This window comes from Colletes latitarsis, chromosome 1, assembly GCF_051014445.1.
Source record: "Colletes latitarsis isolate SP2378_abdomen chromosome 1, iyColLati1, whole genome shotgun sequence".
In the NCBI taxonomy this organism is placed as follows: domain Eukaryota; kingdom Metazoa; phylum Arthropoda; class Insecta; order Hymenoptera; family Colletidae; genus Colletes; species Colletes latitarsis.
The window spans coordinates 1,982,569-1,999,707 of record NC_135134.1 but is presented as its reverse complement, the minus strand read 5'-3'; positions in this window follow the sequence as shown (position 1 = coordinate 1,999,707).

Sequence of the window (17,139 nt, the reverse complement as noted above, 5' to 3'; positions counted from 1 at the left end):
ACTACGTGATCCAAACCAGAAGAAGGCCAGGATCTGGCCATCAAGTATGCGATAGATGCGAAAGTGCGAGCCAGATGAGGGCAAATACCAGAACTAACCGAGACATAACCGGCGTTATCCTCTAAAATATTAATCGGAACCAGGTTTAGTTGAACGTTTCAGTGTGGTACCTAATTACTACGTGGTCCAAGCCAGAAAAAGGACAGGATCTGGCCAACAAGTATGCGAAAAATGCGAAAGTACGAGCCACATGAGGGCAAATCCCAGACCTAACCGAGACGTAACCGGCGTTATCCTCTAAAATATTAATCGCAACCAGATTTAATTGACTGTTTCGGTGTGGTACCGCATTACTACGTGATCCGAACCAGAAAAAGCCCAGGATCTTGCTAACAAGTATGCGAAAAATGCGAAAGTACGAGCCAGATGAGGGCAAATACCGGACCTATCCGAGACATAGCCGGCGTTATCCTCTAAAATATTAATCGGAACCAGGTTTATTTGACTGTTTCAGTGTGGTACCACATTACTACGTGATCCAAGCCAGAAAAAGGCCAGGATCTGGCCAACAAGTATGCGAAAAATGCGAAAGTGCGAGCCAGATGAGGGCAAATCCCAGACCTAACCGAGACATAACCGGCGCTATCCTCTAAAATATTAATCGGAACCAGGTTTAGTCGAATGTTTCAGTGTGGTACCAAATTACTACGTGGTCCAAGCCAGAAAAAGGCCAGGATCTGGCCAACAAGTATGCGAAAAATGCGAAAGTACGAGCAAGATGAGGGCAAATCCCAGACCTAACCGAGACATAACCGGCGTTATCCTCTAAAATATTAATCGCAACCAGGTTAAATTGACTGTTTCGGTGTGGTACCGCATTACTACGTGATCCGAACCAGAGAAAGCCCAGGATCTTGCCAACAAGTAGGCGAAAAATGCAAAGGTACGAGCCAGATGAGGGCAAATCCCAGACCTAACCGAGACATAACCGGCGTTATCCTCCAGAATATTAATCGCAACCAGGTTTAATTGACTGTTACGGTGTGGTACCGCATTACTACGTTATCCAAACCAGAAAAAGCCCAGGATCTTGACAACAAGTAGGCGAAAAATGCGAAGGTACGAGCCAGATGATTGCAAATACCAGACCTATCCGAGACATAACCGGCGTTATCCTCTAAAATATTAATCGCAACCAGGTTTAATTGACTGTTTCGGTGTGGTGCCGCATTACTACGTGATCCGAACCAGAAAAAGCCCAGGATCTTGCCAACAAGTAGGCGAAAAATGCAAAGGTACGAGCCAGATGAGGGCAAATCCCAGACCTAACCGAGACATAACCGGCGTTATCCTCTAAAATATTAATCGCAACCAGGTTTAATTGACTGTTTCGCATTACTACGTGATCCAAACCAGGAAAAGCCCAGGGTCTAGCCATCAAGTATGCGATAGATGCGAAAGTGCGAGCCAGATGAGGGCAAATACCAGAACTAACCCAGACATAACCGGCGTTATCCTCTAAAACATTAATCGGAACCAGGTTTAGTTGAATGTTTCAGTGTGGTACCTAATTACTACGTGGTCCAAGCCAGAAAAAGGCCAGGATCTGTCTAACAAGTATGCGAAAAATGCGAAAGTACGAGCCAGATGAGGGCAAATCCCAGACCTAACCTGGACATAACCGGCGTTATCCTCTAAACTATTAATCGCAACCAGGTTTAATTGACTGTTTCGGTGTGGTACCGCATTACTACGTGATCCGAGCCAGAGAAAGCCCAGGATCTTGCCAACAAGTAGGCGAAAAATGCAAAGGTACGAGCCAGATGAGGGCAAATCCCAGACCTAACCGAGACATAACCGGCGTTATCCTCCAGAATATTAATCGCAACCAGGTTTAATTGACTGTTACGGTGTGGTACCGCATTACTACGTTATCCAAACCAGAAGAAGCCCAGGATCTTGACATTAAGTAGGCGAAAAATGCGAAGGTACGAGCCAGATGATTGCAAATACCAGAACTAACCCAGCCATAACCAGCGTTATCCTCTAAGATACTAATCGGAACCAGCTTTTATTGACGGTTTCAGTGTGGTACCACATTACTACGTGATACAGACCAGAAAAAGGCCAGGATCTGGCTAGCAAGTATGCGAAAAATGCGAAAGTCCGAGCCAGATGAGGGCAAATCCCAGACCTAACCGAGACATAACCGGCGTTATCCTCTAAAATATTAATCGCAACCAGGTTTAATTGACAGTTTCGGTGTGGTACCGCATTACTACGTGATCCAAACCAGAAGAAGGCCAGGATCTGGCCATCAAGTATGCGATAGATGCGAAAGTGCGAGCCAGATGAGGGCAAATACCAGAACTAACCGAGACATAACCGGCGTTATCCTGTAAAATATTAATCGGAACCAGGCTTAGTTGAACGTTTCAGTGTGGTACCTAATTACTACGAGGTCCAAGCCAGAAAAAGGACAGGATCTGGCCAACAAGTATGCGAAAAATGCGAAAGTACGAGCCACATGAGGGCAAATCCCAGACCTAACCGAGACGTAACCGGCGTTATCCTCTAAAATATTAATCGCAACCAGATTTAATTGACTGTTTCGGTGTGGTACCGCATTACTACGTGATCCGAATCACAAAAAGCCCAGGATCTTGACAACAAGTAGGCGAAAAATGCGAAGGTACGAGCCAGATGATTGCAAATACCAGAACTAACCCAGCCATAACCAGCGTTATCCTCTAAGATACTAATCGGAACCAGCTTTTATTGACGGTTTCAGTGTGGTACCACATTACTACGTGATACAGACCAGAAAAAGGCCAGGATCTGGCCAGCAAGTATGCGAAAAATGCGAAAGTACGAGCCAGATGAGGGCAAATACGAGACCTATCCGAGACATAGCCGGCGTTATCCTCTAAAATATTAATCGGAACCAGGTTTATTTGACTGTTTCAGTGTGGTACCACATTACTACGTGATCCAAGCCAGAAAAAGGCCAGGATCTGGCCAACAAGTATGCGCAAAATGCGAAAGTGCGAGCCAGATGAGGGCAAATCCCAGACCTAACCGTGACATAACCGGCGCTATCCTCTAAAATATTAATCGGAACCAGGTTTTGTCGAATGTTTCAGTGTGGTACCAAATTACTACGTGGTACAAGCCAGAAAAAGGCCAGGATCTGGCCAACAAGTATGCGAAAAATGCGAAAGTACGAGCAAGATGAGGGCAAATCCCAGACCTAACCGAGACATAACCGGCGTTATCCTCTAAAATATTAATCGCAACCAGGTTAAATTGACTGTTTCGGTGTGGTACCGCATTACTACGTGATCCGAACCAGAGAAAGCCCAGGATCTTGCCAACAAGTAGGCGAAAAATGCAAAGGTACGAGCCAGATGAGGGCAAATCCCAGACCTAACCGAGACATAACCGGCGTTATCCTCCAGAATATTAATCGCAACCAGGTTTAATTGACTGTTACGGTGTGGTACCGCATTACTACGTTATCCAAACCAGAAAAAGCCCAGGGTCTAGCCATCAAGTATGCGATAGATGCGAAAGTGCGAGCCAGATGAGGGCAAATACCAGAACTAACCCAGACATAACCGGCGTTATCCTCTAAAACATTAATCGGAACCAGGTTTAGTTGAATGTTTCAGTGTGGTACCTAATTACTACGTGGTCCAAGCCAGAAAAAGGCCAGGATCTGTCTAACAAGTATGCGAAAAATGCGAAAGTACGAGCCAGATGAGGGCAAATCCCAGACCTAACCTGGACATAACCGGCGTTATCCTCTAAAATATTAATCGCAACCAGGTTTAATTGACTGTGTCGGTGTGGTACCGCATTACTACGTGATCCGAGCCAGAGAAAGCCCAGGATCTTGCCAACAAGTAGGCGAAAAATGCAAAGGTACGAGCCAGATGAGGGCAAATCCCAGACCTAACCGAGACATAACCGGCGTTATCCTCCAGAATATTAATCGCAACCAGATTTGATTGACTGTTACGGTGTGGTACCGCATTACTACGTTATCCAAACCAGAAGAAGTCCAGGATCTTGACAACAAGTAGGCGAAAAATGCGAAGGTACGAGCCAGATGATTGCAAATACCAGAACTAACCCAGCCATAACCAGCGTTATCCTCTAAGATACTAATCGGAACCAGCTTTTATTGACGGTTTCAGTGTGGTACCACATTACTACGTGATACAGACCAGAAAAAGGCCAGGATCTGGCCAGCAAGTATGCGAAAAATGCGAAAGTCCGAGCCAGATGAGGGCAAATCCCAGACCTAACCGAGACATAACCGGCGTTATCCTCTAAAATATTAATCGCAACCAGGTTTAATTGACTGTTTCGGTGTGGTACCGCATTACTACGTGGTCCAAACCAGAAAAAGGCCAGGATCTAGCCATCAAGTATGCGATAGATGCGAAAGTGCGAGCCAGATGAGGGCAAATACCAGAACTAACCGAGACATAACCGGCGATATCCTCTAAAATATTAATCGGAACCAGGTTTAGTTGAATGTTTCAGTGTGGTACCTAATTACTACGTGGTCCAAGCCAGAAAAAGGCCAGGTTCTGGCTAACAAGTATGCGAAAAATGCGAAAGTACGAGCCAGATGAGGGCAAATCCCAGACCTAACCGAGACATAACCGGCGTTATCCTCTAAAATATTAATCGCAACCAGGTTTAATTGACTGTTTCGGTGTGGTACCGCATTACTACGTGATCCGAACCAGAAAAAGCCCAGGATCTTGCCAACAAGTAGGCGAAAAATGCAAAGGGACGAGCCAGATGAGGACAAATCTCATACCTAACCGAGACATAACCGGCGTTATCCTCCAGAATATTAATCGCAACCAGGTTTAATTGACTGTTACGGTGTGGTACCGCATTGCTACGTTATCCAAACCAGGAAAAGCACAGGGTCTAGCCATCAAGTATGCGATAGATGCGAATGTGCGAGCCAGATGAGGGCAAATACCAGAACTAACCCAGACATAAACGGCGTTATCCTCTAAAACATTAATCGGAACCAGGCTTAGTTGAATGTTTCAGTGTGGTACCTAATTACTACGTGGTCCAAGCCAGAAAAAGGCCAGGATCTGTCTAACAAGTATGCGAAAAATGCGAAAGTACGAGCCAGATGAGGGCAAATCCCAGACCTAACCGAGACATAACCGGCGTTATCCTCCAGAATATTAATCGCAACCAGATTTGATTGACTGTTACGGTGTGGTACCGCATTACTACGTTATCCAAACCAGAAGAAGTCCAGGATCTTGACAACAAGTAGGCGAAAAATGCGAAGGTACGAGCCAGATGATTGCAAATACCAGAACTAACCCAGCCATAACCGGCGTTATCCTCTAAAACATTAATCGGAACCAGGTTTAGTTGAATGTTTCAGTGTGGTACCTAATTACTACGTGGTCCAAGCCAGAAAAAGGCCAGGATCTGTCTAACAAGTATGCGAAAAATGCGAAAGTACGAGCCAGATGAGGGCAAATCCCAGACCTAACCTGGACCTAACCGGCGTTATCCTCTAAAATATTAATCGCAACCAGGTTTAATTGACTGTGTCGGTGTGGTACCGCATTACTACGTGATCCGAGCCAGAGAAAGCCCAGGATCTTGCCAACAAGTAGGCGAAAAATGCAAAGGTACGAGCCAGATGAGGGCAAATCCCAGACCTAACCGAGACATAACCGGCGTTATCCTCCAGAATATTAATCGCAACCAGATTTGATTGACTGTTACGGTGTGGTACCGCATTACTACGTTATCCAAACCAGAAGAAGTCCAGGATCTTGACAACAAGTAGGCGAAAAATGCGAAGGTACGAGCCAGATGATTGCAAATACCAGAACTAACCCAGCCATAACCAGCGTTATCCTCTAAGATACTAATCGGAACCAGCTTTTATTGACGGTTTCAGTGTGGTACCACATTACTACGTGATACAGACCAGAAAAAGGCCAGGATCTGGCCAGCAAGTATGCGAAAAATGCGAAAGTCCGAGCCAGATGAGGGCAAATCCCAGACCTAACCGAGACATAACCGGCGTTATCCTCTAAAATATTAATCGCAACCAGGTTTAATTGACTGTTTCGGTGTGGTACCGCATTACTACGTGATCCAAACCAGAAAAAGGCCAGGATCTAGCCATCAAGTATGCGATAGATGCGAAAGTGCGAGCCAGATGAGGGCAAATACCAGAACTAACCGAGACATAACCGGCGATATCCTCTAAAATATTAATCGGAACCAGGTTTAGTTGAATGTTTCAGTGTGGTACCTAATTACTACGTGGTCCAAGCCAGAAAAAGGCCAGGATCTGTCTAACAAGTATGCGAAAAATGCGAAAGTACGAGCCAGATGAGGGCAAATCCCAGACCTAACCGAGACATAACCGGCGTTATCCTCTAAAATATTAATCGCAACCAGGTTTAATTGACTGTTTCGGTGTGGTACCTCATTACTACGTGATCCAAACCAGAAAAAGGCCAGGATCTAGCCATCAAGTATGCGATAGATGCGAAAGTGCGAGCCAGATGAGGGCAAATCCCAGACCTAACCGAGACATAACCGGCGTCATCCTCTAAAATATTAATCGCAACCAGGTTTAATTGACTGTTTCGGTGTGGTACCGCATTACTACGTGATCCACGCCAGAAAAAGGCCAGGATCTGGCCAACAAGTATGCGAAAAATGCGAAAGTAGGAGCCAGATCAGGGCAAATCCCAGACCTAACCGAGACATAACCGGTGTTATCCTCTAAAATATTAATCGCAACCAGGTTTAATTGACTGTTTCGGTGTGGTACCGCATTACAACGTGATCCAAACCAGAAAAAGGCCAGGATCTAGCCATCAAGTATGCGATAGATGCGAAAGTGCGAGCCAGATGAGGGCAAATACCAGAACTAACCCAGACATAACCGGCGGTATACTCTAAAATATTAATCGGAACCAGGTTTAGTTGAATGTTTCAGTGTGGTACCTAATTACTACGTGGTCCAAGCCTGAAAAAGGCCAGGATCTGGGCAACAAGTAGGCGAAAAATGCGAAGGTACGAGCCAGATGATTGCAAATACCAGAACTAACCCAGCCATAACCAGCGTTATCCTCTAAGATACTAATCGGAACCAGCTTTTATTGACGGTTTCAGAGTGGTACCACATTGCTACGTGATACAGACCAGAAAAAGGCCAGGATCTGGCCAGCAAGTATGCAAAAAATGCGAAAGTACGAGCCAGATGAGGGCGAATACCAAACCTATCCCAGACATAGCCGACGTTATCCTCTAAAATATTAGTCGGAACCAGGTTTATTTGACTGTTTCAGTGTGGTATCACATTACTACGTGGTCCAAGCCTGAAAAAGGCCAGGATCTAGCCATCAAGTATGCGATAGATGCGAAAGTGCGAGCCAGATGAGGGCAATTTCCAGACCTAACCGAGACATAACCGGCGCTATCCTCTAAAATATTAATCGCAACCAGGTTTAATTGACTGTTTCGGTGTGGTACCGCATTACTACGTGATCCAATCCAGAAAAAGGCCAGGATCTAGCCATCAAGTATGCGATAGATGCGAAAGTGCGAGCCAGATGAGGGCAAATACCAGAACTAACTCAGACATAACCGGCGTTATCCTCTAAAATATTAATCGGAACCAGGTTTAATTGACAGTTTCGGTGTGGTACCGCATTACTACGAGATTCAAACCAGGAAAAGCCCAGGATATGGCCAACAAGTATGGGAAAAATGCGACAGTACGAGCCAGATCAGGGCAAATCCCAGACCTATCCGAGACATAACCGGCGTTATCCTCTAAAATATTAATCGCAACCAGGTTTAATTGACTGCTTCGGTGTGGTACCGCATTACTACGTAATCCGAACCAGAAAAAGCCCAGGATCTTGCCAACAAGTAGGCGAAAAATGCAAAGGTACGAGCCAAATGAGGGCAAATCCCAGACCTAACCGAGACATAACCGGCGTTATCCCCCAAAATATTAATCGCAACCAGGATTAATTGACTGTTTCGGTGTGGTACCGCATTACTACGTGATCTAAACCAGAAAAAGGCCAGGATCTTGACAACAAGTAGGCGAAAAATGCGAAGGTACGAGCCAGATGATTGCAAATACCAGAACTAACCCAGCCATAACCAGCGTTATCCTCTAAGATACTAATCGGAACCAGCTTTTATTGACGGTTTCAGAGTGGTACCACATTGCTACGTGATACAGACCAGAAAAAGGCCAGGATTTGGCCAGCAAGTATGCAAAAAATGCGAAAGTACGAGCCAGATGAGGGCGAATACCAAACCTATCCCAGACATAGCCGGCGTTATCCTCTAAAATATTAGTCGGAACCAGGTTTATTTGACTGTTTCAGTGTGGTACCACATTACTACGTGGTCCAAGCCAGAAAAAGGCCAGGATCTGGCCAACAAGTATGCGAAAAATGCGAAAGTGCGAGCCAGATGAGGGCAAATCCCAGACCTAACCGAGACATAACCGGCGTTATCCTCTAAAATATTAATCGCAACCAGGTTTAATTGGGTGTTTCGGTGTGGTGCCGCATTACCACGTGATCCAAACCAGAAAATGGCCAGGATCTAGCCATCAAGTATGCGATAGATGCGAAAGTGCGAGCCAGATGAGGGCAAATACCAGAACTAACCGAGACATAACCGGCGATATCCTCTAAAATATTAATCGGAACCAGGTTTAGTTGAATGTTTCAGTGTGGTACCTAATTACTACGTGGTCCAAGCCAGAAAAAGGGCAGGATCTGGCTAACAAGTATGCGAAAAATGCGAAAGTACGAGCCAGATGAGGGCAAATCCCAGACCTAACCGAGACATAACCGGCGTTATCCTCTAAAATATTAATCGCAACCAGGTTTAATTGACTGTTTCGGTGTGGTACCGCATTACTACGTGATCCGAACCAGAAAAAGCCCAGGATCTTGCCAACAAGTAGGCGAAAAATGCAAAGGTACGAGCCAGATGAGGACAAATCTCAGACCTAACCGAGACATAACCGGCGTTATCCTCCAGAATATTAATCGCAACCAGGTTTAATTGACTGTTTCGGTGTGGTACCGCATTACAACGTGATCCAAACCAGAAAAAGGCCAGGATCTAGCCATCAAGTATGCGATGGATGCGAAAGTGCGAGCCAGATGAGGGCAAATACCAGAACTAACCCAGACATAACCGGCGGTATCCTCTAAAATATTAATCGGAACCAGGTTTAGTTGAATGTTTCAGTGTGGTACCTAATTACTACGTGGTCCAAGCCTGAAAAAGGCCAGGATCTGGGCAACAAGTAGGCGAAAAATGCGAAGGTACGAGCCAGATGATTGCAAATACCAGAACTAACCCAGCCATAACCAGCGTTGTCCTCTAAGATACTAATCGGAACCAGCTTTTATTAACGGTTTCAGAGTGGTACCACATTGCTACGTGATACAGACCAGAAAAAGGCCAGGATCTGGCCAGCAAGTATCCAAAAAATGCGAAAGTACGAGCCAGATGAGGGCGAATACCAAACCTATCCCAGACATAGCCGGCGTTATCCTCTAAAATATTAGTCGGAACCAGGTTTATTTGACTGTTTCAGTGTGGTATCACATTACTACGTGGTCCAAGCCTGAAAAAGGCCAGGATCTAGCCATCAAGTATGCGATAGATGCGAAAGTGCGAGCCAGATGAGGGCAAATTCCAGACCTAACCGAGACATAACCGGCGCTATCCTCTAAAATATTAATCGCAACCAGGTTTAATTGACTGTTTCGGTGTGGTACCGCATTACTACGTGATCCAATCCAGAAAAAGGCCAGGATCTAGCCATCAAGTATGCGATAGATGCGAAAGTGCGAGCCAGATGAGGGCAAATACCAGAACTAACTCAGACATAACCGGCGTTATCCTCTAAAATATTAATCGGAACCAGGTTTAATTGACAGTTTCGGTGTGGTACCGCATTACTACGAGATTCAAACCAGGAAAAGCCCAGGATATGGCCAACAAGTATGCGAAAAATGCGAAAGTACGAGCCAGATCAGGGCAAATCCCAGACCTAACCGAGACATAACCGGCGTTATCCTCTAAAATATTAATCGCAACCAGGTTTAATTGACTGCTTCGGTGTGGTACCGCATTACTACGTAATCCGAACCAGAAAAAGCCCAGGATCTTGCCAACAAGTAGGCGAAAAATGCAAAGGTACGAGCCAAATGAGGGCAAATCCCAGACCTAACCGAGACATAACCGGCGTTATCCCCCAAAATATTAATCGCAACCAGGTTTAATTGACTGTTTCGGTGTGGTACCGCATTACTACGTGATCTAAACCAGAAAAAGGCCAGGATCTTGACAACAAGTAGGCGAAAAATGCGAAGGTACGAGCCAGATGATTGCAAATACCAGAACTAACCCAGCCATAACCAGCGTTATCCTCTAAGATACTAATCGGAACCAGCTTTTATTGACGGTTTCAGAGTGGTACCACATTGCTACGTGATACAGACCAGAAAAAGGCCAGGATCTGGCCAGCAAGTATGCAAAAAATGCGAAAGTACGAGCCAGATGAGGGCGAATACCAAACCTATCCCAGACATAGCCGGCGTTATCCTCTAAAATATTAGTCGGAACCAGGTTTATTTGACTGTTTCAGTGTGGTACCACATTACTACGTGGTCCAAGCCAGAAAAAGGCCAGGATCTGGCCAACAAGTATGCGAAAAATGCGAAAGTGCGAGCCAGATGAGGGCAAATCCCAGACCTAACCGAGACATAACCGGCGTTATCCTCTAAAATATTAATCGCAACCAGGTTTAATTGTGTGTTTCGGTGTGGTGCCGCATTACCACGTGATCCAAACCAGGAAAAGCCCAGGGTCTAGCCATCAAGTATGCGATAGATGCGAAAGTGCGAGCCAGATGTGGGCAAATACCAGAACTAAGCGAGACATAACCGGCGTTATCCTCTAAAATATTAATCGGAACCAGGTATAGTTGAATGTTTCAGTGTGGTACCTAATTACTACGTGGTCCAAGCCAGAAAAAGGCCAGGATCTGGCTAACAAGTATGCGAAAAATGCGAAAGTACGAGCCAGATGAGGGCAAATCCCAGACCTAACCGAGACATAACCGGCGTTATCCTCTAAAATATTAATCGCAACCAGGTTTATTTGACTGTTTCAGTGTGGTACCACATTACTACGTGGTCCAAGCCAGAAAAAGGCCAGGATCTAGCCATCAAGTATGCGATAGATGCGAAAGTGCGAGCCAGATGAGGCAAATACCAGAACTAACCCAGACATAACCGGCGTTATCCTCTAAAATATTAATCGGAACCAGGTTTAGTTGAACGTTTCAGTGTGGTACCTAATTACTACGTGGTCCAAGCCAGGAAAAGGACAGGATCTGGCCAACAAGTATGCGAAAGATGCGAAAGTACGAGCCAGATGACGTCAAATCCCAGACCTAACCGAGACATAACCGGCGTTATCCTCTAAAATATTAATCGCAACCAGGTTTATTTGACTGTTTCAGTGTGGTACCACATTACTACGTGCTCCGAACCAGAAAAAGCCCAGGATCTTGCCAACAAGTATGCGAAAAATGCGAAAGTACGAGCCACATGAGGGCAAATCCCAGACCTAACCCAGACATAACCGGCGTTATCCTCTAAAATATTAATCGGAACCAGGTTTAGTTGAACGTTTCAGTGTGGTACCTAATTACTACGTGGTCCAAGCCAGAAAAAGGACAGGATCTGGGCAACAAGTATGCGAAAAATGCGAAAGTACGGGCCACATGGGGGCAAATCCCAGACCTAACCGAGACGTAACCGGCGTTATCCTCTAAAATATTAATCGCAACCAGATTTAATTGACTGTTTCGGTGTGGTACCGCATTACTACGTGATCCGAACCAGAAATAGCGCAGGATCTTGACAACAAGTAGGCGAAAAATGCGAAGGTACGAGCCAGATGATTGCAAATACCAGAACTAACCCAGCCATAACCAGCGTTATCCTCTAAGATACTAATCGGAACCAGCTTTTATTGACGGTTTCAGTGTGGTACCACATTACTACGTGGTCCAAGCCAGAAAAAGGCCAGGATCTGGCCAACAAGTATGCGAAAAATGCGAAAGTGCGAGCAAGATGAGGGCAAATCCCAGACCTAACCGAGACATAACCGGCGTTATCCTGTAAAATATTAATCGCAACCAGGTTTGATTGACTGTTTCGGTGTGGTACCGCATTACTACGTGATCCAATCCAGAAAAAGGCCAGGATCTAGCCATCAAGTATGCGATAGATGCGAAAGTGCGAGCCAGATGAGGGCACATCCCAGACCTAACCGAGACATAACCGGCGTTGTCCTCCAGAATATTAATCGCAACCAGGTTTAATTGACTGTTACGGTGTGGTACCGCATTACTACGTTATCCAATCCAGAAAAAGGCCAGGATCTAGCCATCAAGTATGCGATAGATGCGAAAGTGCGAGCCAGATGAGGGCACATCCCAGACCTAACCGAGACGTAACCGGCGCTATCCTCTAAAATATTAATCGCAACCAGGTTTAATTGACTGTTTCGGTGTGGTACCGCATTACTACGTGATCCAATCCAGAAAAAGGCCAGGATCTAGCCATCAAGTATGCGATAGATGCGAAAGTGCGAGCCAGATGAGGGCAAATACCAGAACTAACTCAGACATAACCGGCGCTATCCTCTAAAATATTAATCGGAACCAGGTTTAGTCGAATGTTTCAGTGTGGTACCAAATTACCACGTGGTCCAAGCCAGAAAAAGGCCAGGACCTGGCCAACAAGTATGCGAAAAATGCAAAAGTACGAGCAAGATGAGGGCAAATCCCAGACCTAACCGAGACATAACCGGCGTTATCCTGTAAAATATTAATCGCAACCAGGTTTGATTGACTGTTTCGGTGTGGTACCGCATTACTACGTGATACGAACCAGAGAAGCCCAGGATCTTGCCAACAAGTAGGCGAAAAATGCAAAGGTACGAGCCAGATGAGGGCACATCCCAGACCTAACCGAGACATAACCGGCGTTATCCTCCAGAATATTAATCGCAACCAGGTTTAATTGAATGTTACGGTGTGGTACCGCATTACTACGTTATCCAAACCAGAAAAAGCCCAGGATCTTGACAACAAGTAAGCGAAAAATGCGACGGTACGAGCCAGATGATTGCAAATACCAGAACTAACCCAGCCATAACCAGCGTTATCCTCTAAGATACTAATCGGAACCAGCTTTTATTGACGGTTTCAGTGTGGTACCACATTACTACGTGATACAGACCTGAAAAAGGCCAGGATCTGGCCAGCAAGTATGCGAAAAATGCGAAAGTGCGAGCCAGATGAGGGCAAATCCCAGACCTAACCGAGACATAACCGGCGTTATCCTCTAAAATATTAATCGCAACCAGGTTTAATTGACTGTTTCGGTGTGGTGCCGCATTACTACGTGATCCAAACCAGGAAAAGCCCAGGATCTGGCCAACAAGTATGCGAAAAATGCGAAAGTAGGAGCCAGATCAGGGCAAATCCCAGACCTAACCGAGACATAACCGGCGTTATCCTCTAAAATATTAATCGCAACCAGGTTTAATTGACTGTTTCGGTGAGGTACCGCATTACTACGTCATCCAAACCAGAAAAAGGCCAGGAACTAGCCATCAAGTATGCGATAGATGCGAAAGTGCGAGCCAGATGAGGGCAAATCCCAGACCTAACCGAGACATAACCGGCGTTATCCTCTAAAATATTAATCGCAACCAGGTTTAATTGACTGTTTCGGTGTGGTACCGCATTACTACGTGATCCGAACCAGAAAAAGCCCAGGATCTTGCCAACAAGTAGGCGAAAAATGCAAAGGTACGAGCCAGATGAGGGCAAATCCCAGACCTAACTGAGACATAACCGGCGTTATCCTCTAAAATATTAATCGCAACCAGGTTTATTTGACTGTTTCAGTGTGGTACCACATTACTACGTGGTCCAAGCCAGAAAAAGGCCAGGATCTAGCCATCAAGTATGCGATAGATGCGAAAGTGCGAGCCAGATGAGGGCAAATACCAGAACTAACCCAGACATAACCGGCGTTATCCTCTAAAATATTAATCGGAACCAGGTTTAGTTGAACGTTTCAGTGTGGTACCTAATTACTACGTGGTCCAAGCCAGGAAAAGGACAGGATCTGGCCAACAAGTATGCGAAAGATGCGAAAGTACGAGCCAGATGAGGGCAAATCCCAGACCTAACCGAGACATAACCGGCGTTATCCTCTAAAATATTAATCGCAACCAGGTTTATTTGACTGTTTCAGTGTGGTACCACATTACTACGTGCTCCGAACCAGAAAAAGCCCAGGATCTTGCCAACAAGTAGGCGAAAAATGCAAAGGCACGAGCCAGCTGCGGGCAAATCCCAGACCTAACCGAGACATAACCGGCGTTATCCTCCAAAATATTAATCGCAACCAGGTTTAATTGACTGTTACGGTGTGGTACCGCATTACTACGTGATCCAGACCAGAAAAAGCCCAGGATCTTGACAACAAGTAGGCGAAAAATGCGAAGGTACGAGCCAGATGATTGCAAATACCAGAACTAACCCAGCCATAACCAGCGTTATTCTCTAAGATACTAATCGGAACCAGCTTTTATTGACGGTTTCAGAGTGGTACCACATTGCCACGTGATACAGACCAGAAAAAGGCCAGGATCTGGCCAGCAAGTATGCGAAAAATGCGAAAGTACGAGCCAGATGAGGGCGAATACCAAACCTATCCCAGACATAGCCGGCGTTATCCTCTAAAATATTAATCGGAACCAGGTTTATTTGACTGTTTCAGTGTGGTACCACATTACTACGTGGTCCAAGCCAGAAAAAGGCCAGGATCTGGCCAACAAGTATGCTAAAAATGCGAAAGTGCGAGCCAGATGAGGGCAAATCCCAGACCTAACCGAGACATAACCGGCGTTATCCTCTAAAATATTAATCGCAACCAGGTTTAATTGACTGTTTCGGTGTGGTACCGTATTACTACGTGATCCAAACCAGAAAAAGGCCAGGATCTAGCCATCAAGTATGCGACAGATGCGAAAGTGCGTGCCAGATGAGGGCAAATACCAGAACTAACCCAGACATAACCGGCGTTATCCTCTAAAATATTAATCGGTACCAGGTTTAGTTGAATGTTTCAGTGTGGTACCTAATTACTACGTGGTCCAAGCATGAAAAAGGCCAGGATCTGGCCAACAAGTATGCGAAAAATGCGAAAGTACGAGCCAGATGAGGGCAAATCCCAGACCTAAACGAGACATAACCGGCGTTATCCTCTAAAATATTAATCGCAACCAGGTTTAATTGACAGTTTCGGTGTGGTACCGCATTACTACGTGATCCAAACCAGAAAAAGGCCAGGATCTAGCCATCAAGTATGCGATAGATGCGAAAGTGCGAGCCAGATGAGGGCAAATACCAGAACTAACCCAGACATAACCGGCGTTATCCTCTAAAATATTAATCGGAACCAGGTTTAGTCGAATGTTTCAGTGTGGTACCAAATTACTACGTGGTCCAAGCCAGAAAAAGGCCAGGATCTGGCCAACAAGTATGCGAAAAATGCGAAAGTACGAGCAAGATGAGGGCAAATCCCAGACCTAACCGAGACATAACCGGCGTTATCCTCTAAAATATTAATCGCAACCAGGTTTAATGGACTGTTTCGGTGTGGTACCGCATTACTACGTGATCCGAACCAGAGAAGCCCAGGATCTTGCCAACAAGTAGGCGAAAAATGCAAAGGTACGAGCCAGATGAGGGCACATCCCAGACCTAACCGAGACATAACCGGCGTTATCCTCCAGAATATTAATCGCAACCAGGTTTAATTGACTGTTACGGTGTGGTACCGCATTACTACGTTATCCAAACCAGAAGAAGCCCAGGATCTTGACATTAAGTAGGCGAAAAATGCGAAGGTACGAGCCAGATGATTGCAAATACCAGAACTAACCCAGCCATAACCAGCGTTATCCTCTAAGATATTAATCGGAACCAGCTTTTATTGACGGTTTCAGTGTGGTACCACATTACTACGTGATACAGACCAGAAAAAGGCCAGGATCTGGCTAGCAAGTATGCGAAAAATGCGAAAGTCCGAGCCAGATGAGGGCAAATCCCAGACCTAACCGAGACATAACCGGCGTTATCCTCTAAAATATTAATCGCAACCAGGTTTAATTGACAGTTTCGGTGTGGTACCGCATTACTACGTGATCCAAACCAGAAGAAGGCCAGGATCTGGCCATCAAGTATGCGATAGATGCGAAAGTGCGAGCCAGATGAGGGCAAATACCAGAACTAACCGAGACATAACCGGCGTTATCCTGTAAAATATTAATCGGAACCAGGCTTAGTTGAACGTTTCAGTGTGGTACCTAATTACTACGAGGTCCAAGCCAGAAAAAGGACAGGATCTGGCCAACAAGTATGCGAAAAATGCGAAAGTACGAGCCACATGAGGGCAAATCCCAGACCTAACCGAGACGTAACCGGCGTTATCCTCTAAAATATTAATCGCAACCAGATTTAATTGACTGTTTCGGTGTGGTACCGCATTACTACGTGATCCGAATCACAAAAAGCCCAGGATCTTGACAACAAGTAGGCGAAAAATGCGAAGGTACGAGCCAGATGATTGCAAATACCAGAACTAACCCAGCCATAACCAGCGTTATCCTCTAAGATACTAATCGGAACCAGCTTTTATTGACGGTTTCAGTGTGGTACCACATTACTACGTGATACAGACCAGAAAAAGGCCAGGATCTGGCCAGCAAGTATGCGAAAAATGCGAAAGTACGAGCCAGATGAGGGCAAATACGAGACCTATCCGAGACATAGCCGGCGTTATCCTCTAAAATATTAATCGGAACCAGGTTTATTTGACTGTTTCAGTGTGGTACCACATTACTACGTGATCCAAGCCAGAAAAAGGCCAGGATCTGGCCAACAAGTATGCGCAAAATGCGAAAGTGCGAGCCAGATGAGGG